This window comes from Canis aureus, chromosome 22 (genome assembly GCF_053574225.1).
Source record: "Canis aureus isolate CA01 chromosome 22, VMU_Caureus_v.1.0, whole genome shotgun sequence".
NCBI lineage: Eukaryota > Metazoa > Chordata > Mammalia > Carnivora > Canidae > Canis > Canis aureus.
Window position 1 is genome coordinate 36,066,778 of NC_135632.1, and position 22,831 is coordinate 36,089,608.

A 22,831-nucleotide genomic window follows, 5' to 3' on the forward strand; every position below is an offset into this window, starting at 1 on the left:
CTAAAATAAAGCATAAGTAAATTTTTTGATGTCTAACAATAAAGGTATAGATGCCATAAGACAAGCTTACACATTTCCAGTCTTCCAAGATCACCTATTGAAACTGATTGAGGGAGAAAAATATTAATTTCATATGCTACAGGCCAAGAATTCAGAGGTAATAACTGAACCAAGGTCCATCCTGTGTACAATGAGCTCAGCTCTTTACCCTGTGCAAGGTCAACAGTACATTTTGTGCTGTAGGACAAGGCCTTATCCAAAGCCCTGGGACCAAATGTCAGAATTCAGAATTATCTTGGAATTTTACAAAAGTAATACAGTGTAAGTACTGTATATTATTTACACTTGCAACAGACTCTGGGACAGCACTCTGTGCTAAAATACATTAACATTTCTGAAGTAAAACATGTGAATATTTATGCTAGTTGGCCAGACTGTAAATAGACTCACATCAGTCTAGGTAAGATTTTGCTTTCAAATGAGTTCAGGTGAGGTCAGATTTTGCTGCCAAATGAGTTACAAAAACCCAGTTTGTAGAGCTTTCTGGATTTTGGAAATGCAGGTCAGGGTTAGTGAATTTGTAGTTCCTGTTTCCATGGTTGGCCTCACCTGCCATTCACATTCCTATTGCAATGAAGTCAGAACAAAATGAGGGGGTAGATTTTGGGAGGGGGGAGAACTTGAGGAGAGAGCATCCTGTGATACAGAGGAAAGGCCTAGAGGAAGGCTTAGGATTTAGCCTTGCAATTGCTTTCCACACCCTTTGGCCCAGCCACTGAGAGCTATGTGAGCTTAGAAAATGAATCAGAATCAAGGTGCAGGAGACAAAAATCCCCACAACCTCTCCTGGAGTTGTTCCTTCATGCTCTGTAGCACACCCACAGGAACTTCCTCCTAAGGCGTCCTAATGGCAGTAGCTAGCACTTGGGGCCCCAAACTGGGAAAAGTCATCCAGCTCTTTAAAAAGCATTTATGTCTGTCAACTGAGGGGCTGGTTGTACTTATACTTGGGGAAAGGGCTTTAAGAGACTGTCTACAACATCCAGTCACAGGGAGATTATTTGGAAACATCGTCTTCAAATACACAGGGTGGAGTTACGTGACTATCACATACATAGCACAGGTTAACTCCCCAGCCCACATTCTCTCAGTGTATCTCCCATCATGTGTAAATTTAGCTGGTGTTTAAAATATAGTTGGAGGCCTTATTAGCATTTTATGTAGCCATCTTGAAAATTCTGAGGCCATTGTAGGGATATTGAGGGTTTTGTTTGTTTGTTTTAAAGATTTTATTTATTTACTCATGAAAGACACAGAGAGAGAGGCAGGTACATAGGCAGAGGGAGAAGCAGGCTCCCTTCCTCCCTGTGGGACTCAATCCCAGGACTCTGGGATCATGCCCTGAGCCAAAGGCAGATGCTCAACCACTGAGCTACCCAGGCACCTCACATTGAGGTTTTCTTTAGAGGATGTAATTTCCAAGCAATTGAATGTTGCTTCTGTTAAAGGTGAAGGAAGGCTTTGCCTACAGGGACCCTTCTGCATGGCAGTGCTTCCTCATCCATCTTGGAATCTTACCTACCCTCAAAGTCCCACGACCAATGCCATCTCTGCTGAAAACACCAGGAACAGAGCCTTTTCTGGTTCCTCCAGTGACATCTCTTCCATCTGAGTTCTCACTGAGCATTTTCAGGGTCTCTCATGTAGTATCCATTACTTTTTTATCCTGCCAAATTATATCTTATCTCTAAGTAAAACTGCTTGGTTTTGGTTTTTGTCAGTATTGTTGTTTTCTGGAAAGCACTCATTTTTATATCTAAAACTGTTCCTGGGCCACAACCTTAGATGGAAGTAAATACTTAACAATGTTCTAAAAAGTAAATAATTTTGGACTTAAATTCATTTTCCTGGTGGCAATCTAGGTTAAAAATCCCTAATAATTTTTGTATTTTCCAGAGAATGCTCAGCAAACATACTAACTGGTGTAACCAATTGTGTATTGAAGATTTTTCTCTTCACTGTTAGCAAAATCTTGTTATGCTATCATTTGTTGTTATGAATACTGTACACTTAACTTTATGAGTATTTGTTTGCTTATTATTTCACTGAGAAAATAAATTCTACCTTAAAAAGAATCTCTGACAAGTTATTGGTGAAACTGGATTAGAAAGAGATAGTGTATTATTTTTAAAATCAGATTACTCACTAATTATTACTCAATGTCAGTCACTACTGATTGTGCAATAATGAAAGTAAAATTTAAAAGCAAGAGCCTCAAAAAGGAGTTAGCAAATTAGACTATGAATGGAATGTGTAAAAGAATTAAGACTTAGAAATTTTAAGGCTCACAGCTGTCCCTAGGAATTTAACCAACCACAGTGTTCACAACAACAGAGTATATAAAGGAATGCATGTTATATTGGTTCACATTAAGCCAGGGCTTTGAAGTGCTGAAATTCAAGCGAGAAACCTACATAATCTCCCAGAAAAAGACTCCCAGAGGAAGTGCTATCTAGATAGGTCAAAGAGAAAAACATTGGGGAAGAGGAGGCAGGTTCTTATCAGAGAGTATCTACCACAAAGGCAAGGCTTGGGGAATTAGAGATATAATGGAATACTCAAGAAACTGAAAACTCTAGGGGCACCTAGATGGCTGTCAAAATTCCTGCCCTAGGCTCAGGTCATGATTTCTGGGTCCTGGGATTGAGCCCCTTAAGAGGCTTCCTACTCAGTTGGGGGGATCTGCTTTTCTTTCTCTCTCTTTTCTCTCTCTCTCTCACCCTCTGCTCCTCCTCCCTGCTCATTTTCTCTCTCTCTCTCTTTTAAACAAATAAATAAAATCTCTAAAGAAGAAAAAGTAAAAGAAACTGAAAACTCCAGTGTTTAGTATGGTTGAACCATGGTGCTGGGAAACAAGACTAAAGAGGTATGTCATGGCCAGATCCCCAAGGGCATTGTTTAAGCCCAACTGATGGTCCATGCTGCAAAAAGACATCGTCATATTTACAAATCAGAAAGCTCCCACTGGCAGGAGAAGAGAAAAAAGGCTGAAAGGGAGGACAATGTGATTGAGGGCTTGGAAATGGATGTAGACAGAAAGGGATACATGCAAGAGCTAGTTGGAGGGGTCACTCCAAAACTGTCTTGTTCTTTGACAAGAACAAGATATTGATATTTTGTCTCAATATCCTTGAGCCTCTTCTTTGCCTTTGCTTTGATGTTGTATATTATATAACAAGGCCCTGCTGCCTTGGCTTTGCAGGGCCGTTGTGCCTCAGCCATTGTTCTCTTGCCAACTCAACTGGAAAGAAATAGGGACCTCATAGAGGGATGATAAACCAGATGTGTGAAATTACTTGTATTAACATGTTTAGTAATATGTATGTAATTTACGCAGTGTGGTTTTGACTGACCTGGAGGTACTGGAGAACCAGTCTGGAAATGGACACTTTGCCAGGGCTATGGACAGTAATGACCAAAGGCCTTGCTTGACAAGCTGCCTAAGAAAGTCACTAATTATACAAACTATCCATACAGACAGTTTGTATTAGACAGACAGTAGAGAAATATGCTGTGGCTTTTTCATAGGATGAGCTATGCCCAAACATTACAAAAGAAATAATGTGAAAAGGAAATTAAAAAAAAAAAGAGTATTCAATGATATGCAAAAGAATCAAGACCAGTGATAAGCATGGATAAATGGGAAAGAGGAAGAAGCAAACACTGTCATCAGCTAAAACAAATAAGCAGAAAACAAATAAGCAAATAAGGTGATAAAGTTACCCTTTATAGAAAGTTGACTATGTACCGTGAACTATTTTAGTACAGTATACATGTTATTTAATTCTCACAAATGTACTAGGGAATTAGTCTTTGTTCCTATTTTCTAGACAAGGAAAATTGTGGCTTAGCACATTTAAGTGACTCTCCCAAGATCACACAGCATGTGAGTGCTGGAACTGATATTTATACCTCAGATTTCTCTGCCTTGAAAGGACAATTGTGCTGCTCATACCTCTGGCATGGCAAGAAAGAAAAGATACTTTTCTCGGGGAGGTTAACCTGGCATTTCTGAAGCAGGACCCTTCCGTGCTGAACAGAACAACAAGAACAGTTCATAGGCACCATTAAGTTCATGGAATGCTGGGATCTCCCTGCTGGGAGGTCTAAAAGCATCCATGCATAGAACTGACAAGGCTAACAGAGACACATACAAGAAGTTATCCAAAATTCAATACACCCACCTAAAACTGCTTAGTTCTAGTGATTTAGATGAACATGATGATTTAGCCAATTACTGAAGGTTAATTTATGAATATTTAGAGAATATCAACATTCATTTGGAGCCAGCATTAGGAGCTATGTTCATCCAAGATCAAGTCATGTTGGACTAGTCTCATTTCCACCTTATGTCTATGCTCTTCTAGAAGCTAGATCAGGGGAATGCCATAGAACGACTCAATCTTGGTCTCATCCAGGTTCTTAGAAAAATGTTTTCTAATATCATTGTGAACCAGTGTGAGAATGGTAAGTTGAATGCTAGCTCAGCTGAACAGAACTGTAGCAACTGAAACAATTACATCCCAAGAGGATCCTGACTTGGTTATATTTAGTGATCTACTATAGACCATCATATGTAGGCTTGTCTTTTTCAATATATTTTGGATGACTTGGAGAATGTGATCTATCTTCTGAACTCCAGCTTCATAATAAAATAATTGCTGGAAATCTTAATATGGATATCCGAAGCAACTCAACTGAAAATGTCCAAGACTGACATCATTATCCTCTCTCTCAGATTTGCCTCTCTCTACTCCTCCCAAATTCAGCTAATAGACTGGCGAGACAAATGCTTTCCCACTTCCTTGCCTAAGCTAGTTCCAGATGAGTTCAAAACACTTGCAGCTAAGACCCCCCCCACCAAGGACTAACAGGCCAGTTATTAGCTGAACTTTGGGAGGAGTAGAGAGAGGCAAATCTGAGAGAGAGGATAATGATGTCAGTCTTGGACATTTTCAGTGAGAAGCTGGAGTTCAGAAGATAGATCACATTCTCCAAGTCTTTTGCTTCAGATGCACGTCCTTCTATATGATGGAAAATATGGGTACCAGCTCCATCATTTATATCTCGAAACATTGTCTTATTTCAGACTGCTATAACAAAATACCACAGACTGGGTGGCTTAAATATCAACCTGTGAGAAATATTTCACAGTTCTGGGAGCTGGAAAGTCCAAATGCAAGACAATGTCTAGTGAATACCTGCTTCCTGGCTTGTAGACAGCCACCTTCTCACGGTATGGAAGTACATGGCTGAGAGAGATCATTTCTCTCGTGTCACTTCCTCTAATGGCCCTAATCCCATTAATGACTCCTCTGTTCTCATAATTTAATAATTTTCCAAAGGCCCACCTTCAAACACCATCACATTGAGGATTAGGTGTCAACATATAAATTTGGGGGTTCACATTCAGTCTATAGCAAACTTCTGTCACTAAAAAGGCCAGATTGAAACACGCTTTGGTTCCAAGTTCAAAATTCTGGACAAGGACTCTGATTTGGTTCAAATCAGCTACCCTCCTCTGTATCCATTACCTGCTGCCAGTAGGTTGGAGCTCTATGATTGTCACAGGGGAGGTGTCCTCCTAGACCAATCAGTTAAAAGCCATGGAAAAAACATTATCTCCCTTAAATTAACTTATTAATGGTTTTCAAAATAAATGTATTATTTTTTTTCCACAGTAAAAAGCGACATGTGTCCAGTATCATCATGACAAATCCATCCATTATCCTAGTCTCTACTCCCTCTTGAAAGGCTCCAGATAACTAGCCAACAGATCCCCAAGTGTATAAAATTTGTTCCCTCTCATTTTTTCCAACTAAGTTCCACTTTCTTACTTTAGATCCTCTTCATTTTTCCCCCCTGAAAAAAGCTGGTAGTTTTCGGGTGGCACTATCTTCTGTTTTTGCCATACTTCATACAACCATCAAAATAAACTTCTACAATACAAATCTTGTCATGCTTCCAAAGATTTTCCATCACTCAAACGAATAAAGTTCCAAACCTCACATATAATGTAAGATCCTTGCCAACTAAGCTTGGTGCCACTTCTCCAGTCTTATCATAACTGACTCCTAATTTATTCATATCCCAGGATTTGAATTTGCTTCTTCTGGAAATTCCCCCAGATGTCTCACTCAGAAAAACAAAAAATACCTACTCAGCTGTGGAGTAAGATAGTTCTGAGGCCTTCTTTTTCAGCTGTTGATGGGGAACTGATCTTATATAGAACCGGAGGAGGAAGTAGATAAGGAGATGCTCTAGTCCCAATTTTTTATTTTTACAGATGAAATATTGAGTTTGAGCAGAATAAAGTTACCTTATCTATGTGCTGCTGATCAAGAGCCTAAGTCTTCTTATTCCCATATCACTGCCCCAAATCCAGATGGAAGTGAAAACAAATCTTACAAACAGAAGAGCCAACAAGGGAGGAAGAGAAATATTGTCACAGGGAATAAAGATCCAGAAGAGGAGGATGTGCGATGTGCTTTCATTTTCTGGAATCATCTCTAACCCCAAAGTGTAAAAGAAAACAAGAAAAGCTTGTGAAGGCTAGGGAGAAGAGCGGCCAGACTCTACACACAGGAAGTAGAGGCCTAAGAAAAGGGGAAAAGGAGCAATGACTAGCTTAAGAAATCATTTCCTTAGAATAGGGTGGGTTCAGGGCCAGGAATAACGAGCCCAGATGGTTTTAATGATCAAACTCTGCCTCTTGCCTTTCATCTGGCTGTAGGAGGAACAATCACCAGTGAAGGGCCATATCCTGTCAGGCTCCCACTGGTGCCTTGGAAATATTTCACTGAAGCTGGGATACTTTCCCATTCTCCAACCCTCACACCAAGAAGATGGCTTACCCATTCCCAGGACTGCTCCAGTATTCAGGAATGTGCTAGAATTTATAAGGTGAATAATTCTCTCAATCAAAGAAGTCTCTTTTGATCCTGCCCTTCATTCACTTTAATATGTATATGTTGGAATATGATTTCTGGTTCATCTCAACCTCCTTGACAAAGCAAAAAATTGTTAACATTTGTAAGAAGTACAAAAAAACCAAACAACCCGAGGTCAAAAATGATACTTTCAATCCATTTGACTCTGAGAAAAACAGTTGGTAAGATTCATCTAGAAATCATTCTCCTCACTTTTCTTCTTCTTGCCTTCCCTCAACAAAAATTGAACTATTAAGAGATTCCAAAGTTGAGGTTACCTCCAAATACTGAAGTGTTCATAAAAATTTTACCCCATAATAGCTAGCTAAGCAGAAAAGTAACTCCAGGAGCTCCGAAGCAAATCGTTGGCCTTCCATAGACTGACCCAAACTCCTTTTCCAACACATGAGTAAATGCCAGTATCCTGAGACCCCAGACTGTGTTCTTCTTTTTCTTAGTTTGGAAAGAATGACTAATCTCTGTATACTATTCTTGGACTGTTATTTTGGCCAGTTTAGGAAGAATGGACAAATACTAATAATATCCAACATTTATGGCATGTTCACAGTTTACAAAGCCTTTTTTCCATTTACTCCTTACAGCAGTTCCCACATGAAGTGACTTGACCTGGTCCATCTGTGATGAAGTGGTGAAGCTAGGAGATAAACACGGATCTTCTGAAGCCAGCCTCAGTTTTAACTGTGCACGAGACAGGGTAAGGAATGGTAACTGTAATTAGAAGGCTTCACGTTTCAGTGGCATGGCACAGTGAGGTTGCTGTTGTGCCCAAGATTGCGAATCCGAGAAACCACCAAGGAGCCGACACCTATGCAGGCGCACGAGGGTTATTAGCAAGCTCGAGCTTGGGTCCAAGTATACCCGACACAGTGGAGCAGGGACTTGGACCCCGAAGTGGGTTACAGCTGGGTTTTTTATAGGCTGGTCTAGGGGATTTTCAGAAGGGATGGAGGAACTTCTCAAGTTCTGTTTACATTTTGATATGGGGCTTTCAAGGGCATTGAGCTCTGTTCTCATTCTAATATGGGACTTTCTACCACGGGTATGGGCTCTGTTATCTTTTTGATATGGGATTCCCTGCGAGGGCATTGAGGACATTCTGCAGTTTTTCCTATAAAGTTCAGCTCTTATTCACAGGGGCCTAAGATGGCTGTACTTGTGCTAATGCTAAACTTGAGGTGGAATGGCCTTGATTTTTCTTGGCCTCCACGGTTGCCTCTTCTTCTTGTCAGCAGTGTAGGCTGGCAGGGCTGGGGAATCTGCTTCATATAGGCATGCTGGGACTCATGTTCAGTTTCCCCGGACATCATGGTTTTCCACCACTGGAGAGTCACAGGGCAGGAGAGGGCACACACAGGAGATTTTGATAGGCCAGGCCTGGAAATGGAGCTCATCACTTCCACCCAGGTTCTTTTGTCCAGAACGTCATCTCAGCAAGGGTGGCCAAGATGTCATTCAGCTATTCGCCCAGGTTCACAAGCCTTGGGAAAGTAGATTGGAGAGATTTGCCCTTAGAACTTTGGTTTATCAAGTCTCCATGAAGTCTGTCCTGTTGAAGAGACCATGTTAAACAGTCTCTGGAAATGACTTTTTTTTTTTTTTTTTTCCATTCCAGGGTCTTTTCCTCCTTTAAACTCCCCAGATTTCGGTCTATTCCTATTCACTTTTAGCCCTTCCCTTGAGGCTGCATTGGGATCTATTCAGTCCCCCCCCCCCTTTTTTTTTAAAAGATTTTATTTATTTATTCATGAGAGACACACAGAGAGAGGCAGAGGCACAGGCAGAGGAAGAAGCAGACTCCATTCAGGGAGCCCGACGTGGGTGGGACTCGATCCCGGGACTCCAGGATCACACCCTGGGCCGAAGGCAGGCGCTAAACCACTGAGCCACCCAGGCTGCCCCAGTTCCCATTTTGTTTAACTCTTCACCTGTGTATTTGTCTTTCCCCTCATGAACCGTAAGCTCTTTAAAGACAAAAATGAAAAAAAAATAATAAAGACAAAAATGTATCTATTGGCACAATACTGTGAGATACATTCCCTCCGATCTTCTTCATAACCTTCACCCTCATACAAAAAAAAACCCCTTAAATCTGCCGTCTATGTACAAGATGGTATGCCTGGAGCCTCTATGTACAAGATGGTATGCCTGGAGCCATAGGGAGAAGCAAAGAATTAGCCTTAGGATCTTAAGAAACTTATGAATAAGGCTAACATAAAAGTGCAGGTAGAAATACATTGCAAAGGAAACATAGAGGGAAGAGACTGATTTTGAATTGAAGGGAAGGGGACTGGAAGGACCTCACTAAAGAATTAATAATCATTAAGGTAGCAGGCAGTTACTGAGTTGTCATTACACACCAGAGCCCGCACTACAGTGTCTTATACGTATTATTTCATGTCAGTCTCCTAACAATCTTATGAGATGGCACTGGTATTGCTCCCATTAGCCAGATTGGAACAGACACTAGAAAATTTCCAATACGGAACACTATGAGGACAACCAGTGCAATGTCAATATGGATTGTAGATCAGATAGATAGTAGTATTGTATAATGCTAACTTTCTTGATTTTGATCATCGTTTTGTTGTTATATAGGAGTATATTTTTGTTCATAGAAAATTCACCCTGAAGGATTTAGGAATAAAGGAGCAGGATATAAATTTCTCTCAAATATTTTTGAAAATAGTAATAATTGTGTGTGTGTGTGTGTGTGTGTGTGTGTGTGTATGATAAAGGAAATGTAGCAAAATGTTAATAGTGAAGATGGGTGACAGGAGGATCTGTGCTACTCTTGAAATTTTCGAATTATTTAAAAATGAAAAGGTACAAGGGAAAAGAAAGAAAATTGACAGAGTGATGAAGTGAATTGCCCAGTTCATACAGCTTGTAAATGGTGGGCAATGGTCTCCTGCAGAACCAACTAGCTTTGGCACCTGGACACATAAAGGACACAGATTCTCTGTGCCTTGTCATTGCTCTCGTGCTGCCCCCTCCTCAATCACACCGACCTGCTCAGGACCAATGAGGCACTTGCCTTGAAGGACAAAGCTTTCCCACTTGGCTAGCACCTGTTGCTGGTTGGCCAGACCCTCTCCTGCCTCTGCTTCTGGATTTGGATGAAAATAGCCTGCTGCGGAGCATAGGATGGATAGAAAAGAGAGAATGATACATCCAGGAGCATCTAGGTCCAGCTTGCAGGGCAAACTGCCACCAAGGGGAAGCTGGAGAGAAGCTTTTCCCCTCTCCCTGTCTCCCTGCATCCCCTGGAGATTTCTGTGTGCTGAGTGGACTCACCTCCTTGACAATCTGTGTTCAATGCAATAAAACATCACATCATATTGCTCCACATCTTCCCTTGTGCCAATTATCTTCCCTGTCCTCTGCCTCCTGAATGCAGCATCAGCATTTTAATCCCTGCCTTAGGCTCAGTTATCTAGAAGCAAGGGCTGGAAAAGTGATTAGGTGACAGTGCTCCTAATTTGAGCTGGATCCTAAAGATAGGTCATAACCTGACAGGCAGAAAATTGAGATAAAGGCACTACAAGTAGAGGGAGTGGCCTGCAGGAAAGCACCCAGGATAGAGGTGAATCATTCGGTTGAGCAAGCCAGTACAGACAATGAAATTAAGATATAATAGAAGGTGATAAATGTTGATGCCTGCTGTAGAGTTTAGACATAATTCTGTAGGCACCAGTGTGAGCCATGAAGACTATTCAAGGTAGGATGGATAATTATAATAATAATAACAACAACTAGTGTTTATTAAGCATGCACTATTTGTTAACCTTTGCACTAAGCATTTTTCATAAATTATTTTTTGTACTCTTAACCATAATCCTATGAAATGGGTACTAATTATTATTCTCTATGGCTTAGAAAGGTTAATGAACTTGCTCAAGGTCACACAGATTTTGAACTCCAAATTCCATGCTCTTTGCCACCAGAGTTGGGGTTAGAGACTTAACTTCAGGGGAAGTGTGAGGGACTGGTTGGTGGTAGAGACCTTAGAAGTACACTTGCTCTGAGTTGACCGTCCTGCCTTCCTTTACCGAAAAGAAGCTGAGAGGAGGTGTAAAACATAACTTTTCTTCTTCATATGCATTTTTTTTCAATTTATTCATTCAAGACAACAGTTACAGCACAACAGGAGCTGATCTTAAAACTGGGGATCAGGGAGTGAATGAGATGGCCTCTCCTGTCCTTGTGGAACTTGCAGATTAGTGAAGGAGATAGAAATTAATCAAAGCATCCCATATCTATCATTGCAGGCTGCCGTGTGCTCTGGATGAGCAGAGGCCATGATCCCAGAGTCCCGGGATAGAACCCTATATCAGGCTCCCTCCTCAGGGGGGAGTCTGCTTCTCCCTCTGCCACTCCCCCTGCTCACATTTTCTCTCTGTCTCACTCATTTAAATCAAAAAAAATATATATATTTTTAAAAAAAGTAATCTCTCTACTGAGAGGCTGGGTAGCTAATGAAAAATAGCCAGCCAATGGAAGCATAGCATGTTTTAATATCTTCTGAAATTTAGCAAGTCTGTAACTAAGCTCCTGATTGCTTCCTACCCCTAAAGCTCCTTCCGTGGTTCTCACTTCTGTTCATGAAAACACCTTCTTCCAAGTTGCCCTAGGCCAAGGCATTAGAGGCACCCTTGACCCCTGTTTCTTAGTACTCAGATGGAGTTCTTTGGCAGACGCCACTGCCTTCATTGAGGAAATGCATGCAATGAATGTCCCACCATTACCATTGCTAGCACCCTGGTCCAGTCCATGCTCCTCTCGCAGCATGACCATTGTGATTGCTTCTTTAACTGGCTTCCTTTCTTCCACTCTCTGTTCTCTACAGTCTGTTCTCAACAGGGATCTTGTTAAAATGTTAATCACATTATGTCACCTGTGCCCAGGACCCTCTACTAACTCCCGATGTCTGAGAAGAATACAAAGCCTCACAGTGACCCACTAGGCTCATTGAGACCCCAGACCCTTCCCCAGTGACTGCACACCGCTGGGGCCTCTCCTCCTGCATGTACTCTCTGCTTTTTTTATTCTACTCCAGCCATGGCAAAATGCTTGCTGTTTCTTAACCACTAGACTCAAACCTTCACACTCCCTAGTCCATCTGCCTGGAAATTCTTTCCCCACCTCACCCCACTAGCACTTCCCATACCCCTTCCTGCTCCATAGTAATGCTCACCATCTAACAGACTGTGCCTTCTACTCAGTCCTTTTGTTATTGTCTGTACCCTACCATGTCTAGAATGTAAGTACTTCTGTGCTTACTCATTGCCATGATGCTGGCATTGAAAACAGTGTCTGCTGTTGGTGAACACTCAGTAAGTAGTTGTTAAAAAGATTAATAAGAATTTTATTAATTTTATTAATAAATAAATAATTTTATTAATAAGAATTTTTGAGAGCTTGTTCTGCAAGGCACTTTGAAGAGAGGAGGTCCTGGAAGCCTAGGACCCCATGGATTTCCTTGAATGTCAGCATGGTATCTGGATGCATTACCTCTGGGCGCACTTGTGACCCCAGACCTCATGATACATGCCACAGATCACACTTCAGGATTGAAAGTCTTATGCTCTCAGCGCAGCCCCTTCTGGGGACTGCCTCAGCTGAAGAGAACTGCCCCTCCCAACATGACATGTCTCTCCCAGAGCCATCCAGACCCAATGGCTGATTGATGTCCGGTGTAAAGGTATGGTCTTCTTGCCCCAGTCTAGAGCTCTGAAGGATCCTTCCATCTTGAGAGCTCTGTGAGGTTGACTGAGGCCTGACATGACAGGGCTGACATGACAGAAGTCCCTCCACCTCTGCCTGACTGCTTCATTTCCCTTTCTTCCCCAGAAGCTCTCTCCTGTAAGCCTCCTGCACACTAACTCCATCTCAGAGTGTGCTTCCCAGGAGACCCAGTCTGTGACACTCCCTCCTCAAATCAAGATGCATCTCTGATTCAGATATTGAGACTCACAAATAGTGACCCTTCATCATGACAGGTAAAAACAGACTGTCTCCTAGAAAAAAACAGTTGGCTTCATAAAGGCCAAGCAGTCACTCACTTCTGAACTACAAAATCAATGGCATGCCATTAAGAAGAAAATATGAAGAACTTCCCAGAAGCTCCAAAGAAAGGGGATGTTGTCATTGGGACTTTGGGAATTTAATGCCATGCACAAGTAACATAGATGCTTTTAACTGGGACCTCCTGAAGATAGTTCATGACCCTTTGTGAAGATGATGTCAAGGAAGGCTGTACCTTGACTTCCAAAAATAAAGAGGGTAAATGGACTCTACCTTTCAGGAAGGCTGGGGTAGAGAAGGGTAAAGTGGGGCATTCACAGATTCCTAGGCACTTCTCTGTTGTTTCAGCACATTAGGAGAGAATATTTAAGGTTTACTCATCTGATACAAATGAACAAAATATGAAAAGACCATAAAATAAAATACATGCTTTCTTAATGTCTTTGCAACCAGGGGACACAGGAATCACCCTACTGAAGGCATGCCTGGAGATCACTATTCCAGTCCTTGCTACTTGCTGTTACTCCCTATAATACAAATCTGAGCATGTATTATGCCAGCTTAGATGCAGCTTCTACTTTTGGCTGATTACATAATGACCAAACTCTTTACCACAATATTGAATGTCTTTAAAAATCAAATCACAACCAAACACCCTGGGTTCTATTCTAATTCTTGGGATATTTTTTCTCCTCCCTGCCCCCATCTTTCAGAATCACTTTCTGTTCCTTAAAGAAGCTGGGCCCTTTGTTTGTCCCAGCTCTTTGTTTTGCATTTGCTAATTTTGCTTTCCCCAATTCTGCCCAGCTTCAGTGTTACCTGTCTGCCAACCTCTGACTCTCCCCAACTCTAGCCATAATTCATCGCTTCCATCTTTGTTCTCATGCAGCACTTTGATTGCTGTTCTGGCTTTCTTTCTTTCTTTCTTCTTTCTTTCTTTCTTTCTTTCTTTCTTTCTTTCTTTCTTTCTTTCTTTCTTTCTTCTTTCTCACAATATGAATACATATGAATACATAAACTTGTATTCATATTATAAGATATATAAAAGAGTAGCAAGTAAGAGTAGCATCCTATCACTCATGTTTTGATTCAGAAGTTGATTGGTGGGGGAAGGAGAGGTACACAGGTGCTCATTACATTATTCTATATTCCTTTTAATATCTGAATATTTCATTGAAAAGTGATGATCTTTTCTTTTCTTTGCTACTCACTCATCATCAGCCAGAAGTACTGTTAACAGTATATTGTGTATTGGTTTTTCTAGACCTTTCACTGTATTCTCAAAAATATAAAATCATATATACCCATGTGATAATTTTTTATTCAAATGGAATCATACCATTCCTCTTGTTCTACAATTTTTTAGTTAATAGTTTTTAGTTGTAGAGCAGTTTCAGGTTTAAAGGAAATTGAGCAAAGAGTACAGAGAGTTTCCATTTATTTTACTCCCTTATCGGTTTCCCTATATTATCATCTTGTGTGGTTCATGTGTTATAACTGATGAGCTAATATTGATACATTATCAACTAAAGTCCACAGTTTATATTAGAGTTCACCCCTTCTGTTGAGTTCTCTGGGTTTTCCAGATACATGCTGACACAGATCCACCTTAAAGTATCGTACATTATAGTGTCACCTTCCTGAGAACCCGCTGTGCTGCGCCCATTCATCCCTACCCACCCCACCCCCAGCCACCTCAGCCACTGAGCTCACTGTATTTGCACTTTTACCTTCTTTTCCAGAATGTCAAATAGTTGGAATTGCACAGCATGTATTCTTTTCAGACTGCCTTCTTTTACCTTGCAGTATACATTTTAGGCTTTTTGGTGCCTTTTCATAGCTATAATTTACTTTTTTAATTGGTGTTGATTTTCCGCCCACATCCCTATATGTACATGTACCTTTTCCTCCTTAATAGCTATGTAGACATCTCATACTATGATTGTAAAAACTTCTTTATCCTTTTTCTCCCCAAGGGACATGTGGGTTTTTCAAGTTTTCTCATTGTGTACTTACATATCTTTGACTCCCCATAAACTTTGTACTTCTTAACCAATAAAACACAGTGTTCAGTAAACAGCATTGCTTCTGTCCACAAAGAAAAACTGTACACAAGGAAAGGGTGGTGGTAACTCAAAGCGAGAAGAGGGAAGGGTTCATAGGGTCCCATAAATGATGGCAGAGGAGCTTAGGAGATGGCAGGAGTGGCAAGAGAGGAGAAAGCTGCTCTACAAAGATTTAACAGGGGAAGCAAGATTAGAATTGAGCCTTCAAAGGGTGGGTAGGGGTTAGGAAGACTGGGGCATTTTCATTCTTTTCATTTCTGAAATCAAGAAGCAACCTCAGTGGAGCGCCTGGCTGGCTCAGTTGGAAAAGCACGCAACCCGTGATTTCAAGGTCGTGAGTTCAAGCCCCACGTTGTGTGTAGCAATTACTAAGATAAATACATGAATAAATAAACTTTAAAAAAAAAAGAAGCAACCTCAGAGTGCTGATGCTGACGTCATTGCCCAGTAGCCTGGGGGCCTGGAAATATGCCCACCCTGACTGCTGCTGGCTTCTCCAGCTGTCTGTCCTCTCAGCCTGGGAGAGCATGTAAGAGAAGATGGAATCTCTGTTAAGCACTTTTCCTAAGAGCATGGATGTGCGTGATGTGACTCCCAGGCAGGCCTTGGCCAAAAAAGGCAAGGAGGACTGGCCTCCAGCAGTTCTCGTTCCAAAAATATTCTTTGCTTGTGGAAACCAAGTCAGTGCAGAAGGACTCCCAAGCTGATTGCCTCACTGCTCCTCGTCTGTATCTCACAACACTTCTGACCTCTCTGATACAGAATGCATCACAATGCAGTCCATCTTCCCCTTCTAAGCTGATGGTTCCCATACTCAGGAGCCACACTTTAGCCACCTTAATTTCTCCTGTGGCACCTACCGCCCAGAGTAACCCCTGCTGTTGATTGCTAACTGAGGGAAGTATGAAGGAAGTGTTGGGAGGTACTACTCCTAATATGGGTTCCTCTGGAAGCACACTCTGAAATGAGATTCCAGTGAAAGTCTTTCATTACGAGAAATGACCCAGGGACAACTGTAGGGGAGAGGGAAGTGAGATTGGGAAGGGAAGGCAGCCAATACACGGTGTGTTGTTAAGCAAGTTATTTCTGTGGACAACTGGAGCCTAACCTCCCAGGGAAACTCTGGGAAAAGGTACAAAACATGTCCTGGGAATTATCCTACAAGATGGAAAGATGGCTGAGATATTTATATGCCCGCTCCTAAGAGTCACCATTTGAGGGCTACTCCTAGGGGTGTAATAATTTGTAGCCCTTCAAGCCTGCCATGCAAGGGTGACAGGATGACCTTCTACAGTTCCAGAAAAGTCCCTCAGGCTCTGAGGAACAGATGCTGGAAGGTAAAAGCCAGACCACACTGATTTGGTAAAGTCTGAGGGCCATGTGTAAGGGGAGTATTCGCTACACCATCTTTTAAGGAAAATATTCACAAGAGACCTGAATCCCCTCTATAAATTTGTGACAAGGGGTTGTCCCCACTTCTGCTCCCATACCTGAAGTGGTAGGAAACTTAGTACATCCCAGGGCAAGAAACTTCAGTGTTGGCAATCCCAAGCGTTAGAAGCGCTTCTCCATTTCTCCAAAACCTCCCCGTGTCTAAATACCCCATGGGCTTCTAGTGGAGCCCTCTGCAGCTACTCAGGACATTAAAAGCATGTTCTATATGTCAACCCTTCAAAAATCTGAAAATAATTACTACAGTTCCTCTGCTTATCCATGGTCCCCTCTCTTTTGAACTTCTTCAGTTCTTTCTTTTTTTTTCAAGATTTTGTTTATTTATTCATGAGAGACACACAGAGAGAGAAGCAGAGTGTCACAGGCAGAGGGAGAAGCAGGCTCCATGCAGGGAGCCTGATGTGGGACTCGATCCTAGGTCTCCCGGATCATGCCCTGGGCTGAAGGCAGCACTAAACCACTAAGCCACCGGGGCTGCCCTTCTTCAGTTCTTTCAATATATTCCTTACCACATAGTTTTGAACTCTTAGCCAGCCCTCACACACCTGCCTAAACAAAAATTTTAAAAAGACAAAAAAAGGAAAATAAATGATCTACCATGCACAAAGTTATTGTTAATTGTGGCACACCCCTTCAGCCCATGTTTTACAAATCTATAGGCATAAGATCCAAGTCAGTCCCAAATGTCAATTATGTGAAAGAAAGCAAGGCTCTCCTTTTTCCATTGGCACTAACATTGGAAGGGTAGTGTGAACATGAATCCATTAGGCGCCACTGTGGAAAGCCTAACAATGGAAGCATCCAAGAGGACAACTGCGATGAGAGAGAGGATGAGGCCAGGTGACATCATGAGTCCCTAGATCCAGCAGAACCTAAACCCTATAATCTCTAGACTTTTTAATTGTGGGATCAATAAATCAATCTCAGTCTCTCTGCCCCACCTTCCTTCTTTCCCCTCTCTGTCCTTTCTAAGCAGTTTGAGTTGAGATTTATTATTTGTGATGGAACAATCAAAAGAATCTTAACAAATTTGGGCTCTTCTCCCACGATACTATACAGCCTACATTTTATTCTAGACATAGACATACACAGACAGACACACAATCGTTTATTTTTGGAGGGCACTTTGTAAGTCACCTTCAGACCCATTTGCTCTGACAAACCTCTGAAAGAAGACAGATAGGTATTAAATTGCTATAGTCATTTTTAAAAATAAGGAAACTGAAACAGAGAGGCTAAGTGACTTATCTAGTATCACATAGCTAGATAGTGGGTGGAAAACCTGGTATAAGAACCTAGATCTGTTGGGTCATAGGCCAATGTTCTTTCCACTGTATCTTGCTAGAGTCTGGGTTCTTGACCTGTGTGATCATCCTAAGAAATTCTCCTCTTTGGCTTCAGTTTCCCATATCTATTGTTGAGGACTGTCAACTGTGGTTTCTAATGGTCCTCTCCAAACTTGCATTCTGGTGGTCTATGATTTTGCTTCATAACTCTGCCTAAGACTGGTTCTGTTGGCTTTGAGTCAAAGACCCTGATGAGAGAACATCCCATCAATCAGAGATTCAGTACACACCCACTCACACACATACACACACACACACACACACACACACACACCTGTCTAATGACATTAAAGCTCCAGATGGTTCTGTTCTGAGAAGAAGCAAACATCAGTAATAACCCACGAGTAACAAAATAATTGTGTAGATGCCCTGTATCCCATCTGCTCTATTCCTGCTCAGAAAAAAAAGTGCCTTGTGCTTTAATCTTTTTGTTTTTCAGTCCTCAAAAAAAAAAAAAAAATGAAATAGAATAGGCTTCATGTTGCTGCATTCCTCCTGACAATGATGAAGCATGCTCTGCACTGGCCCCCACGTCACTCGTATGGCTTTGCATTAGTGGTTGGGGTGGGGGTCCTGACAAACCTGCCTTCCCCCTTCAGTGTGGGCGCAAGGTTCAGACACAGCTCCTAGGCCATCCAAGTGCTCTCTCAGCTGGCGCCTATGACTTCTCAAGACTGCAGACAGGGAAGTAGTGTGATCACATACTGATATATTAGTGAGAATTTAAAATCCACTCAGAGTTCCTGCTAGTTGTGGGCATCTCCATGGCTTTCATCTGCTTTGAGATTCTCTTAACCATTCTTGGACTTTTCTTCTTCCTGGATACTGTTTTAAAAGATTTCTAAAAGGAAGAGGGGCCCAAATTCTGTTTTCCTTGCTGTATTTTGCTGAGTCCCAATACAATCCTTTTCAATGCCCCACAACCTAGTGACTTTTGAGAGAGTCAGGATCACTATGGCCCACAGAAGATTTCTGAGATTCCCATCTTCATAGGGAGCGCAGGTTCTTCTCACGATCTTTGTTCTAGGAGCTTCATGTGAAAGGGAGACGTTTTGTCCCAACAAGTCAGCTCATGTTCTGTACTCTGTTCTTTGGAAAATTAATATTACACAGTCATGTGATCATGCTTGAGTGGCCCAGATATGTTATTTCAAAATTTAGAATTAGTTTTAGCTGGGAAGACTTTGAACTTTTGCTGTAGTGGGAGGGTGGAGTGAGTACAGAGGAGGGTAGAGCATATTTCCAAAGTCAGAGTCCAACAAAACAACAGCAAAGTCTCCATTCATTATTTCATTTATAATAAGGTGTGACGCAGTCTTCTGCATGAAGGAAGAGAGGCACTTGGTGTAACCCATACTTTCTCAGGAATCAGAGGGTTCCGGATTGACCAATTATTAATGTCTGCGCTGCTTCAGAGAGAGTCTTAGTGACAGATCTATATTTTGAGTAATATGCACAGTTTGCTACATCCAGCACAAAGAGTGATAAACCTCTAAGGTAGATTCCCTGCCGCACAAGCTGACAAAAGCCCAGCTCTATATTTTAAGCCTCGGATCCTCTAGTTAGATGCAGGGCAATCCCTCGACATGAACATCAGATACTTCATTCCTAGACCATCGGGGAGGTAAAGACCAAGAGAATTCATGGAATGAGTAACCCTCAAAACAGGGCCTCCTCTTCAGTTTTATGTAACCACAACATCAGCTTGCTGTTTCCTGATCAGGCACAGAGCCAGATTTGTTTAAATCTCCTGAGATAACTCCCTGGCCTAATCCAAACTTGTCAGCCCCTTAAGGGTCAGCTCAAACCCCAATATCACTTCTCCCATGAAGGCATTCTCAATTACCTCTCCCTGACCACAGCCTGCATTTTAAGCTATTCTACTTCCTTCTTTGCAGTTGGAATCCAATTCAAGCTCCCCACACCCCAGACTTGTTCTTAGTCTATAATATGAACCTATTTGCTTCTTCCTCTCTGTTCCTCTTCTTTTTTTTTTTTTAAGATTTTATTAATTTATTCATGAGAGACACAGAGAGAGAGAGACAGAGACACAGGCAGAGGGGGAAGCAGGCCCCATGCAGGGAGCCCCACGTGGGACTCGATCCCGGAACTCCGGGATCACGCCCTGAGCCAAAGGCAGTAGTTCAACCGCTGAGCCACCCAGGGATCCCTCTATTCCTCTTCTTAATTTGCTTTTCTGTGGCTCTGGTCCTTGTATCTCATCCCTTGTATCCAACTTCACACCTGTCTCTGGGTCTGATAGCAATTGGGCTTCTTTGGAAATGACCAGAGTTCCTTTCTTTGGCTCTAGTACTGTTGGCCCTTGCCTTTTGGATTTTGTCTGCTAATGGAAGCTCTGGGTATGTCCTTTGACTCATTTTGGTTCCTGGAATCTAACCCAGTGCTAAGCCCTATGGTCAGCTAGTTTCTGACTAACTGGTACAGGAAACTGGACAACCATAGCAAGTAATGATCTTCTTCCCTATGACCAAATGCCTTTCCCAGATGAGCAGTAACTCTCCTAAGGTAGAGCACAGGTCACAGAATAGGCAAGGCCTAACTTCATAGGCTTGAGTTAGATATACCTGAGTTTTAATTCCACCTTTTATTTACTTCATTTACTTACTACACAAATTTGGGCAAGTAATAAGTCTCTTTGAATCTCAGTTTCTTTGTTTCTGCATAACTGGGAATAGTAGCAATAGTACCTACTTCACAGGATTGCTGTGAAGATTAAATGAGCAGTAGGGTGGAACTTTGAAACACTAATTAAATCCTTTTTGGACTAGTACAAACTCTTACACATGGTCCCCAGGTAGTGCGTGTGTGTGTGTGTGTGATGAAGAATCTTCAGAACCTTGAGGATCGGTGTATCAGCATACCATCAGGCAGACACTCAATAAATGTAAGCTTAAAAAAAAGAAGACCAATAGAGGATTGAGAATCAACAGCTGAATGACGAATCCTTCCAGGTCATAAAAATAGGTGGTAGCCAAGGGCTGTTGCTTATGCTGACTTTATAGATTTTCCAGGTTTTAAACCTTCTAGGTACAAGACTCAGATTTCCAGAGGGGAAGTTGGTTGGTCCATTATATTTGACTAGATGGGCCTTGTTTCCAGATAAATCTAAGGAGGTATTGATGAGGCCCAAATTTTCTATTGGTGAGGTCCAAATTGCTATTTGTTTCTGAACCCTAAGACATGCCATCTTCGTGTAATCATCCTTCAAAGTCTAGATTTTTCCTGAGGCTTGACTAGAAGCTCCTGACTGAGAGACCCAAACTACTTAAAGTTTATATGCTGCACCACCAGTAGTGGTCAGCAAAGGCCTAAGGGCCAATCCAGCCCACTGATAGGGTTAACAAATAAAATTTCACTAAAGCACAACCATTCCATTCATTTATACATCGTCTATGACTGCTTTCTCAATACAATGGCAGAGCTGAGTGGTTGTGACAGAGACCAAACAGCCTGCAAAGGCTGAAACACTCACTATTTGACCTTACAAAATATTTGCTGACTCTTGCTCTACATCATACATGTTAAGAGCTCCCAATGTCAACATATAATGATATGTTCTCTTGTATGTTTCACTACTGTAAGCTTTATCTCTGTTATAAGAAGTACACTCTTGAAGGCAAAACCACTCATCCATTTCTTTTGTATCTCCTACAGATGCTTCCTAACATGCCATTCAAGGCCTCTCAGTCAAGCACCAATTGTTCCTGTGGCCTTAAACCCCTTCAGTTTCCTCCACTTCCCTACCTTTCTGGTCTAGGCAAGTCAATCAGTCTTCTTCTTCTTCTTCTTCTTCTTCTTTTTAAGATTTTATTTATTTATTCATGAGAGAGAGAGAGAGAGAGTGAGAGAGAGAGAAGCAGGCTCCGTGCAGGGAGCCTGATGTGGGACTTGATCCCGGGTCTCCAGAATCACAACCTGGGCTGAAGGTGACACTAAACCACTGGGCCACCAGGGCTGCCCCTCAATGTCTTCTTGTCTTTCCTTGAGTATCTCTCTTTACCCAGCTGACTTCTTACGGACTATCTCAAGCTCCTTATCTCTCACTATGTTTTTCTTGATAATCCAGTCAGAAGGCATCTCTCCCTTTTTTGAACTCTGTCAATGGGCTTTGCTTGCTTCCTGAAGGACATAGAGACAATTTCATTCTTTAAATGTTGAGTCTCCCCAAGCAAGTAGTTAGAGCCTGGAGGGCAGATACTGTGTCTTGTAGTGCTATCTAATGTCTTCTCCCTTTCCTACTTCACAGACTATCTATTGCCTTCTTAGTAGAGGCTGCTGTGGAAGAGGATAGGTCCTGGTTTACCATCATACAAATTTGGATGTATCTGCTTATGTAAAATAGTGTCTACAAGAAGTAATTTGCCTGCTACTGCTTTGCATGAGGGGGAGGGTAATTCCAAGAGGAAATTTAGTGCATGAAGTTGGAGAGGATGGTATGGTGTTTGCTACCAAAGCTGGGCCCAGGGATTCATTTAGGCTCTGGGGAGAGGAGATGTTGCAAAAACAGAAGGAGCAGAATCTCAAGAGGTTTTGTAGCTCACAGGGCATTTACCGTATTGCTTTGGGGTCAGGTGATGGTGTGGCTTGGAGTTTGAGGTCTTTCTCCTCATTTCTATATAAAAGGAAGGACTAAAAGAAATATGGCTTTTTTTTTTTTTTTTCCTACCCTACTCAAGGTTTTCAGCTTTGGGAGGTCTACCAGTTCTCCCAAAGCTAAGGAGCATCCTAGGTTAGTGTTCAGATTTTCACCAAAGCCTTGTTTAAAAATATAGAGTTTTATTATTATTCAGATATGATGAGGCCAACACATGAGGAGACAATTGCCATTGGAGAGATGGTTTGTTACTCAGTTCCCCAGAGGAGGGGTCATGGCATGTCTCGCAGGGCCACTGGGGAAGCACAAGTTAGGAGG

General features: G+C 41.9%; 1 protein-coding gene across 6 annotated transcripts in view; it reads left to right on the forward strand.

Moving 5' to 3' along the window:
- The window catches only part of LOC144294006 (uncharacterized), a 230,242-nt gene that overhangs the window by 149,644 nt on the left and 57,767 nt on the right, over nt 1–22,831 (forward strand). For 5 of the 6 annotated variants that reach the window (XM_077865496.1, XM_077865486.1, XM_077865487.1 and 2 more), the window contains one exon: nt 7,592–7,704. The gene's annotated coding sequence lies outside the window, so the exon portion shown is untranslated. Of the gene's footprint in view, nt 1–7,591; nt 7,705–12,860; nt 14,004–22,831 lie in introns of those variants that run through there. The other variant, XM_077865485.1, reaches the window with a different exon arrangement.